This window comes from Electrona antarctica (assembly GCF_951216825.1).
Source record: "Electrona antarctica genome assembly, chromosome: 12".
Lineage (NCBI taxonomy): Eukaryota > Metazoa > Chordata > Actinopteri > Myctophiformes > Myctophidae > Electrona > Electrona antarctica.
This window is the reverse complement of record NC_136793.1, coordinates 43,802,778-43,814,603: the sequence shown is the minus strand read 5'-3', so window position 1 is coordinate 43,814,603 and position 11,826 is coordinate 43,802,778.

Here is an 11,826-nt window from a genome sequence, read left to right as displayed (position 1 = left end):
TTTAGACAGCTGCTGGATGGAAATTAAGCTCCACCCCCGCGGCTGACTGCCGCGGAGGAGAGCGTTTCTGGGAATCTGTCCGTCGCGGCAGTCAGCCGCGGGGGTGGAGCTTCTTTTCCATCCACCAGCTGTCTAAAAACTCGGAAATGACGTAAAACACAGCTTCTTCTGTCCGCGGCTGTCTGCTCAGGTCTGGAAACACTGAGAGCATGCCTGCCTTGATCACAAGCATGCACTAGCTGTAAGCAGACCTGAACTTCCATGCGCGGCCAAAGGAAGCTGTCTGCCGGGGTCTGTTCCGGGTTTTTAGACAGCTGGAAATGAAGCTCCACCCATTTTAGATTGCCGCATCGGCCAGATTCTCGGAAAAATCTTGCCCCAGCGGCATTCTGCCGCATGGGTGGAGCTTCATTTCCATCCACCAGCTGTCTAAAAACCCGGAAGAGACCCCGGCAGACGGCTTCCTTTGGCCGCGCATGGAAGCTCAGGTGTGCCCAGGCTGACTATCTGCTACCCCACAATGGACCTTGGTCACGGTGTAGTGTAGCCATTGCATAAGTATGCTGGACATAAATATGCAGCATGGCACCGTGTCACAACAAAGTATAAAATAGGGTATAAGTGGTTAAATTAACTTGTGTGTTGCTTTTGATTATGCTTAATTTTAAAGTCATGGTGTTAGACAAATTATCATTTTAACAATTACCATGAACTGCTGCCAGATAGCACTCGTGTTGTATGAAGCCAACTCTTTTTGTTTTCCTTTCAATTTTATTCAGTATTTTCTTTTTTTAATCTTCATTTCATTCTTAAAATGTGAAAAAAAAATCAAAATATTGTATGGTTTTTGTTTAGTTAGTAATCTTAGCTTACAAATTCATAATTAGATTATGAGTTGATCTCAATAAGACCCAAGGTCTGGGTCTCATTCTCAAAAGGGGTCTGGTTGCAATTTCCATAAGCACAAATTACACCAAAGAAATCCAAATCATGACCTCTAATTAAAAGCAAATATGTTAGTTTTGGCGAGTAACACGGCCATGCAACAAAGTTTAAATGAAGCTTAATCCTATTAAAGCAGTGACAGTTGTGTGATGGTGTTGCGTCTCATTCATTTCAATCTTTTGATAGCCACATGGTTACTAGTCTTTGGCCTATATGGGACTGGGAGTAAACTTTGTCAAAAGTGTAGATGACCCTACAGCCCTACATCAAATGACTTTTCATTTGCAATCTTTGGCTGTCATGTCTACCCTGCAAATTAATGAGGATGTGTTTATCAATGTGTTGCAAGGCTACCATCTGAAGACATTACAATGCATATGTCATGTCTGTATTATATATTATTACTGGGAACTAAATCATATCAAGTTAATATCATAGCTGATAATGCAATGAATTATCTTTGCATCATACAGTTACAGGTATGTCCTTGTTCCTAATGGCCACTTGATTACTCATGCTTGCTTGTTGTATGTCAAATTATTTAAAGTCCTTGTACATGTATTGGACTTGGCTTCTAATTCTAAATTTCAGTCAATAGCCTACTCGTTTAAGTTTATTTTGGCTTAGAAATAGAAAAGGGTTTCCAACACTAAATCAGTGCTTATTGTTCCAGGTCCATTATCGCCACCTTGTGGTGTTGAAGCCTATTTCTATTTATAAAATATTTAATTTGGAACTAGAATTCAATAGGCCACCAAAGGGCAAACGCCAAACAATATCACTATAAATAAAAATCAATCAATTTAGTAGCAGCATCGCAGGGCAGTTCAACAAATTAGATCCTGGCAATGCTCCACAATTCCCCCGATGAGGGTAAATTTCTTTAAAAAAAATATGAGAATTGCCTTTTGCTCGCTTGATAATTTTTGCCTAATGGTACTTATATAGGCTGGCTAAGTATGTAAATGTATGTAATAAATTATAAACGTATGGGTTTGTGTGTTTTCTAGTTTTAATGTTTTTACAGAAATATCTTATGTGCGCATAAAGAAAACAAGGACCCTGGTTCAGTGGTCCCTGAATCCCGGCCCGACATATTGTATGGTGCTAGGACCGTGCAGCTACAAATCGAAGCCTTTTGTTGGGTCCCCCGTATCATTCTCTGTACTTTAGGCCCTAGTATACAGCCAGCGTTCCCACGGAAAAGCGCTTTTGTCTGAGGCGCTCAAATTCTGTGTACATCCACTGATCCTGTGTGTGTGTGTGTGTGTGTGTGTGTGACTGTGTGTGTGTGTGTGCGTGTGTGTGTATGCGTAGTGTGTGTGCGTGTGTAGTAGGAGGAGGAGGAATGGGAGGAGAGACCACCTCGAGCCTCGAGGTAGTACCATAGGGCTTTCGAAACGTGCTTGCTTTCTCTATTAAATGTGCGCCTATTTAGAGGAATTTTAAGCAGAGACCACTATTGAAGATACCCGGGAAATTAATTACTGTTTTTTTACTCTTACTATAGAAACTTAGTCTACTTCCACGAAGTTGGGACAAAGCAGTGACCGGACATAACTGCATGGAAACTTTAAATGGACTTAAATGGACCACACGCACAAATCGATCGTAGGCTAAGCTTTTTTTCCCCCCACACAAACTCAAATGATGATTTATGAAGGCTGACATCAACGGATTTCCGCGATTTTTCTTGGGTTTTACTTTTATTTTGACTAAAATGGACATAGTTCGCGGTAAACATAAACGGGCACCACCACCTGCGTAGGCTATATTTTGCGAAACACGTTCTTTTCAATATTATCTACCAAAAGAAAAACGCAATGAAGTCTTAAAGTAGCCCACAAGAAGCAGACCACATCGATGGATTGAGAGATTCTACTTGGAACTTCAGCAAAAACAGTGCTTCGGGCAAGGTAAGGCATCCTCAGCTGGTAAAGCATCCTTGTTTGTAGCCCAGCAAAATCACTTCTGGACCTTCATCTGCGGGCTATAATTTCCTCCCTCAAAACATCTGTTTCTGATGACATTCAAATAGGAATTCATGCAGTCTATAATATACATTTCGCTTTGCATGCTGTTCCAAAGGCTGTAATAGATCTTGCGCCTTTGTTTACATTTTTGCGTACAGCATGGTCTATAGGCTACTATGTGTGATTTCTGTCAAATTATAGTGAATTATGTTTAATATACCGAATCTACCCAACAATTAAACATGATGCCATGTTTATAGGCTACTGGACAGTGAACACAATTGGTCATGTAACAGTTCAACAGTGTGTTTTTATTTTTCCTCTTATAGAGGGGTCCCTCACCCTTATAGCCTACGTTGTGTGTGAATGTACGTCTCAGACAAAAGATGCACCTGTTTTGGTTTGCGAGGGTGTGCGTGTGTGGGTGGATTGAAGAAGATGAACCAATACAGTTTTCTGGGGCGAAACAAGCGGGCTCGAGGCTTGGATCAGAATCATCAGATACTTTGGTGGCAATGTTTCTACACTTTGCTAACCTACTGCATATTATTAACTAATTCCCGTCTGTATTGTAATATCAACATGTAGAGTACGTGCTTCTGCACCTATGATCTGCACTCAATCCACACCCCTCCTGCTGCTACAACCAAATGGCCTAGTAGGAGGCGCTATTCAAAGAGAAGGCGCAGCAGGCTTTACTTAATATACCGGTAGTTGAGTGACAGGTGACATTTGAACGTTGATTTGTGGATCAAGTTGATCCACAAATGATTTCCAGCTACTGTATATTAAACGTATGCCTATATTCTGAAAAGTAACCATATCAGACATTTGGCATTTTATTCTACAACAACTAGTCAACTATAGTCAAGTAAACCACTTCAAAGTGAGGGAGACTGCATTGCTGCTGTTTTTATTTATTTTCCTGTAGATTTGAGCTAGTTGTCATTTAATTATTTGCACATGTTTGAATGTCTAGATTAGAACTTCTCCAGATAGTGATGGGTAATTAACCTGGACTGAGACTAAAGGTGAAAATAACCATGCACAATTTGTTGAAGTTTTTGTTTCTCTTCTAAGATCTAAAGGAGATTAGAAAAGGAGTGCACAAGGAAGTCTTAATGCAACTTGTACCATCAATGGCACCATTGTAAAGTAGTCTCGTATATGCAGTGTTGACTCGGTGAAGGGGAAATGTGCTTCATACGACCTGATGTATGTTTTGAAAAGTTTTGACTGAGCGTATATCTTTAATTTTCTCCCAAATCACTTTGCATAGTGACTTGCATTAGACTCTGCCCTTAAATGACACAGTTGTCATGTGATTGTCTCAACCTTAGATTCCAGCTCTGGTGTTACCTGCCCTTGCAGTGAGACCTTCATTTCACTAGTTTAACTTGGTGAAATGGCTTGTAGGTAACCTTATCTGTTATCTCCCATGGGACTGACTGATCTCTATAGGTTGGGATAGGGTAGGGCAAACCATTTCAAAGGCTGTGTGATTTAAAGGAGGATGTCAATAATCGGGCATAGACCTAATAGCATTCACTAAACACATATCAGACATTGCTCCACTGAACCAGCTTCTATATCAACAGCCTACAATCCCACCACTCTGCACTCTTATATTAAGCAGACAGGGAGTTTACCCAATGTTCAATTACTGTGTAATTGCACAGATGGAGTTTGGCTGTTGTGCACGTGAGTTCTACATTTTACATGTGCATGAGCAAAACAAATAACACTCAATGCCTTGCACATGATTAGTCAATGGGTTGGGATACCCTGTAGCTGTGGGGTTGCCAGCAATCATTATATCACAGCACGAGACCAGCGTTCAATCCTTAGTCATTGGCCACAATTTGCAATCAGCGAGCCTGGCTCATTTCCTATTGTTGAAATAGATGTCAATAGAGTTGCCAAATCATGGTGGTGTGCCAACACTCATTGGGGAAAAAAGGAAGACAATCTATGCATTGATTTATGTGTTGTACAGGCTGGTCCAACCAGTTACATGTTAATTATTGGCCTATATAGTATATAGTGTAAATACTACAGAAGTATCGCCCAAGGAAGTTACGTTGATGTTGTGCAGGGCTAGTGTTTACACTCTGCAGGCGTGAAAACCAATGTTATGATTCTTATGATGAACTTCTGGGGGAAGTACATACAACGGAAACCGTGCCCTAGCAAAGACACATTTAGCTGTAGTTCTTTACCAGAAGCCTGGGAACGAGGTTATCTCATTCCTATGTTAATGAACCAAGTTCATGGACACTAGCAAAATTGGTGTCTTTGTCTTGGCTGTGTGATAGTTATTCCTCTCTGTATGAGGTCCTGCAATGCACCTGTGATAGTGTCAGCCTGAATGACACTTCTAATAACTCAGTCAGACTGGCCTGCGCTGAGGCTACAGCCTTTGTCAGGATTAAGACGGATTACCAAGAAAGTATTCTCGCGTAGCCAGACAGGATCTTCTCCTTCTGATATGTCTGGGGAAATCATAATTCAATCCGGCTTGGACGCCAGAGAAAACCAGCAGTAACAAACCTACGGCCATTGCTTTCAAAATAAATCCTGATACTATCCCAGTATAACGGACCCTCTCAAGTATTGGCATTGGTTCTTTAATGTCCCCATTGAATTATCTCATTCATTGACACAAAAGTAAACATATCTTGTAGCTGTAGGCAGAGATCTCTGATCATCTGGCTATGTGAGACTACCAAGAACCTATATACAGTATAGGCTATGCTGCTGCCAGCATCACTGATGATGAGGTACTGAACAATGATGCTCACAAGCTGTCACTGACAAAAGGAAGGTTTCTTGTTATGTTAATGAGGGAGACACTTACACGCTCTTGTGCCTTTCACATCTTGAAAGATCATATTCATATATGCATTATGGGTACTGTCCCCTTGTATTATACATAGTTTTTTTTATATCAACAGCTATTTTATTTATTGGTCCATTTTAGTTGTGGTTGGTCTATCATCACTGCTTCCATTAACCCCAGTACATGTCCCATTTCAAAGTTAGTTATCAATTTACACTTTTTACTGCCTAGGATTTTGGATGCAATTTGTATGAATGGCTGCATCCCCATCCATTCAAAAGTCAGTTATGTTACGCTGCTACGCATCTATGTGTTCCCTATTCAATACAGTCTGGATAAAATGGACAACTTGCCCGGCCAACATGACAGGGAAAACTTACAATGATATCATTCTACAAGAATTACTTAAAAGAATGATATGGAGTGTTTTGGCTAATATTATTTACAAGTGATTCTGACTGAGTTGTAGACATAACTTAGGGCAGATTCCCACTATGGTCCTGGATGCGCACTCGGGACCACTTGGCAGATGTTGTGGTAATGTGAATGCTGCGTCGCATTCCCGGTTCCCGGGACCACATGGAGGTAGTCTCTGGACCGATTGAAGTGTACTCGGATATGGATCGCTGCAATATGAAAGCATTGAATATAGTTGAATGAAGTGTACTCAGGTGCGGAAGAATCAAGGCCAAATTGTGAATCATGGCCAGCGGGAACCAGGCAATCGTATTCGGGAACAGTTTGAATCAAACAGACTCAGTGTTGTGAATCTGCCCTTAATATACTATAGTCTTTTTTATGGATGGCTCAGGAAGGCCAATTTAGGGCAGATCATTGATCTTATCATCGGGGAAATCAGATCAATCCCTTTAGGTTTGGTCTGGTCATTGCAGCCCTGGGCCACCATGATTTGCAGTCTGAAAACACTGCTTTCAGACATGACCAGATAGCTAACACATGCCCTTGATATCTCTCTAATTTTATTTCCAATTCAATTATGCTATTAACACTGGGTACGCACAGAGTGAGATTAAACTGGGTGTGACCAAAGCAAAGTACCATCCAAGTCATGCCGACATGGTCCAAAGCAATTTATGTCAAAGAGATTCCGTGAGAAGTCCAACCACAGTGGAAGGCATCCCCACATGCATCTTACCAAGCCACAGACCTGCTGTTGAAACACAATTTTATGTGGGTGAATCAAAGGGATTTGTTTTCATTCTCTCTCTTCTTTACTAGTCCTTGACTCCTTACTGACATCATTATTTCATATGAATATTCAGTACTGTATGGATGACTTGTAAGCATTTTCACTAGCATGTTATTTGATTCAGTGTGATGTAATTCAACTGGACGTAATTGATATCCAACTTCTAAATATTTTAAATAGTACCAGTACTAAGAAAGGAAAGAGGCCGCACAGCTCGTAGTCACAATGATATAAACTTTTTTTTATTCCAACACAGCCGTGTTTGGCTCCTGAGGCTTATTATTACATACAAATATGTTCAAAATGAACTTGTGATCTCTCTTCTATCCCTTGTGTGTGTGTGTGTGTGTGTGTGTGTGTGTGTGTGTGTGTGTGTGTGTGTGTGTGTGTGTGTGTGTGTGTGTGTGTGTGCGCGTCCGCGTCCGTCCGTCCGTCCATCCGTCCGTCTGTTACCAGCTAATCTCCGGCACCGTTAACCCGGTCGGTGCCAAATATTGCACGCACACTCCCTGGATGCCAACGATGAACCTCTGACCCAAATCTTCCAGAACGGCCTGTTATAGCACCACCAGGAGGCCGACTTTTGAAAAACATTTCTTTTTATATCACTCCTTCAGATTCTGTCCAAAAATCCCGCAAATCATTACACACTATCTCTATAGTCATGTGTTCAAGACGGATCTGTCCGATGTTTCATATTCCATCCTAATTGGCTAACATTGGCTTTCAAAGTTTGCAGGATTGGCCCATTTTGAACAAAAAGTCTCAAATCATGAACGCAGCATGCAATTTACGTGAAATCTTTCACAGACTTTCCTACTACGCTAGGAGGAATATATCCCACCCTTTTCACATTGGCCTGTTATAGCGCCACCAACAGGTGGATTTTGAAATGCCTCAAATCATCCAATTGCCATCCAAGGCGTAAGAAGAAATGCCACCCTTTTCACATTGGCCTATTATAGCGCCACCAGGAGGCCACAGCCTGACCTGCCCTGGTGGAGACCTGTGCCCAGAAGGGCACTTTATCTAGTTTGCCATGTGATCTTGCAGTAGTGTCAGGTACGGATTGTATTGATATGTAGACAGAGTAGAGCGTCACTGTCTTCATGGCTGTGTGACTTGGATACGTCCCATTGTTAACATCCACCAGTGGTGGAAAAAATACTTCAGTAAAAGTATCAATACTGCTATGAAGAACTACTCCGCTACAAGTAAAAGTCCAGAATTCAAAATGTACTTGAGTAAAGGTACAAAAGTATTGCTATCAAAATGTACTTTAAGTACCAAGATTAGAAAGTACTCAGTATGCAGAATGTCTCATTTCAAGTTTTCAAATGTATACAAATCTTTTGAAAATAACAGATCTACAAGGTTGTAGATCGGCTATTTTCAAATGGCCGAATGGATATAGCGCTGTGGTTAGTGTATGTTTTGTAACAATAATCAAAATCAAAGTAACTAGTAACTAAATAATTGTAGTGGAGTAAAAGTACAACATTTGCCTCTGAGATGTAGTGGAGTAGAAGTAAAAGTAGTGGAAATTGAAAATACTAGCGTAAAGTACAAATACCTCAAAATTGTACTTAAGTGCAGTACTTAAGTAAATGTTACTTTCCACCACTAATATCCACTTCCCCTGAGATGAACACATGAGGAGGATCAGTGAAATCAGAGAAATCCCTGTCACTGCACAAACGCTAAGCTTTGAATCCTCTCTGTCAAATCTATGTGTTCATTGAATTCTGAGAGTGTTCAAATAATAACCAAGTTACAAATGGACAAATAAAAACGGAGGATTTTACTGTGTGGACTCACTGTCGAAAATAATCTCTTGTCCACTGAAGTGACTAAAGCATTCATTATTTTGTGAAAGCTAAGTCTTGTTTTACATGTTTGGTGCATGGGAGATTGATTAATAACTGAATGAACGAATGAATGAATGAATTAATGAATTAATTAATCACTTATCACTAAGGTAGGAGGTATTCTGTGTGGGTCAAACCGTTCTCTCTGCACTACACTTCTTATAGTTAGGTGAACAGCAATGCTACTGTTGCCTGGTATGTAATGTGCTCTGTTTTTTCCCCCCTGAAGCTCTTGTCATCGATATGAGTGAGATGCCTCTTGAGGCCTTCTCTGTTTATACCTCAATTAAGTGCTCTCTTGTCTTCCTCTGCTGCCTGAGGAAATAACCTGGTTGTCGCCTGCCTCCATTGCACCTGTAGAACCCCCCCCCCTCCCCCATTCCAGGCTTCCTGTGTAATAAGCTTACTCTCTGTGGGTGAACGCCTGTGTGTGTATTCTTGTTACGTGGATCTGTCATATGTTCTGGTGTGACGAAGTTACTTCAGTTTTATTATGAACCCAAATATGGTTTATGTACTGCTCAATTATGGCAATTGCACAATAGAGGGTACGCACATGCATAAAGTGATTGGCAAATCGAGTGGCCAAGTGAGTTTAACGTTGCTAAATGCAATCAGATAGGACCTTTCTGTTTGGATATGGGCTGTCAAGGTCAGAAAATAGGTTTTTGCCACTCAGTAGGCGTTCCCACTTCCCGCATAACTTCTTGGTATGATGATCTCACATGCATCCGTGTACCCTCTTTTACTCATTGACTTTGGAAACATCGTGCATTTATAGATTTTTAGATTTAGCCAATGATTTTGACCCCTTTTTCTCCCCAGTTTAGTCGTAGATAAAGATCAGCTTCCCTCCTCCATTACTGTTTGTATAGACGCTTGACCAAATGGTGCCATGCCATTAGTCCGAAGTACCATTGTTCCGGCGGTGCTCATTATAACTAAGCATAACCCTAACCTCACAATAACAACTAACCTAACATTTTTATTTGACTAATGGGTCAAAATGAATAATGAGCAGCCTCCGGGTCAAATCGTCTGAACAAACCCTGACTCTGGGGTGCTGAGCAGGGCAGATACTTCACCTCTGTGCTACCCAAGTGCCCGCATTTATTGAACTTTAACAGTCTTTTTAACAGTTCCTTTGATTTCCGTTTTGGTCATAGACCACTTTGTATTTGAATTTCCGTCCGGTGGTGCAGTCGCCGCTGTGTAATAAATCTTGTATAGTATTTGTTTCCAAACAGCTGAATAGTTTTTTTTCCCTTTTTTCTTTTTTCTTTTTTTTTTTTTACCTTTCAGTGTTTCCAAACAACTGAATTGGTTTTACTTTTCATGTTGACCAAAGGCTCTCTTTCCGTCATCTTGGCTTGAGCTGAACTAAACATGCCACAGCCTAACTGGAAGTTAGTTTGGGCTTTTAGGTAGGGGCGGAAATGCATATACAGTATACTGTATGCATATACAGTACGGTTTGCATCATTGTAAACAGAACGTACTGTAGCACAAAAATGTACTTTATCTTGTTTTCATAAACAAATTGGCCAAAATCAAAATAAAATAAAAAGTGATTAAGTGAGCAGTTTTATAATAATAATAATAATAATATCTCAAACTTATATAGCGCTTTTCTGAGTACCCAAAGACGCTTTACATGGGGTGGCTTTACAGAGGTAACAACAAAATAAAAACAACTTTATTAGAAAAAGGAAAAACACTAAAAGCTAAAAAAAAACATTAAAAAGAAAGACAGTGAGAGGGGTTAGCTAGGGAAGGCAATGTTGAAGAGGTGGGTCTTGAGGACGGTTTTGAAAGTTTGGAGGGTGGGGGCATCTCTGAGTGCCTTAGGGAGGGCATTCCACAGGGTTGGGGCAGCAAAGGCAATTTAGCTCATTGCTTTGGATTTCACTTACCATTGCCAGTGTGGTGTGCATGTCAAGGATAGTTTCGTTTGCACAGGTGCACAGGTTACAGTTAAAATGGGAGCAGAACATTTTTGATGGTTGTCCTTTTCATCTCCACTTGGCTTTATTATTGAGCCAGTTTCTGCTAACACCCTACTGCACTTTGACTTCGATTGAATGACTGCAAACTTCAGCACGAACCCCAGTGGCAGTGCCACTGGCACCAGTCTCATGGTTGAGCACTGCTGCACAGCAGTATGTAGTTAGTAGTACTAAAGTATATATTTCTAGCAATCTATTTAGGGATATTTGTATGCTTATTTGCAGTGATTGCTGCTCAGACTAAATGTGTCACATCATGATTTAGTGAGTCTTGTCCAAAAGGCATCCTTGGCTGTGTCAGCAACATCCCACAAGCCTCTCTCTTACGTAAATTGAATTAACTTCAAGTAATAAGAACTATACTAAGTGGAGTGACGAGAATAGTGAAGAAGCATGCAGGGCAGGGTCATTCAGGGAAACGCTTAAATGTGTGCCTCAAATCCAATTTAATTCAACAAGTTCAACAAGGTAAATACAGCGTTAACGAGCACACAGGCCTGTCCTTGCAGACACTCCTGTATGTCACCTGTCCATTGCTGATGCATGGTCTATTTAGCGTGAGATAATACCTAGTTAGTTAATGAGCTGAACAGCAGCATCACGCTGATCTGTTCCATATAGACTCCCAGAGGGAGTGCATGAAGCACACACACACGCGCACGCACGCACGCACGCACGCACGCACGCACGCACGCACGCACGCACGCACGCACGCACGCACGCACGCACGCACGCACGCACGCACGCAAAAGAATAGAGAAAGAAACAAAAGGGGGAAAGTTACATAATAAGACTATACATACAACTATACATACTGTGAGGTGCATGCTCAAAAATAAATAAAATCGAAAGAATATCAGAAGCAGTCACATGAATGCACATCCCTACAACATGCACACACCCAACTGCTTGCTCATAGCAGAAGGTGGAATAGCTTATTTTCCTTAATCCAACCAAGAGCAGACATGCAATTTGCCAGTGGATT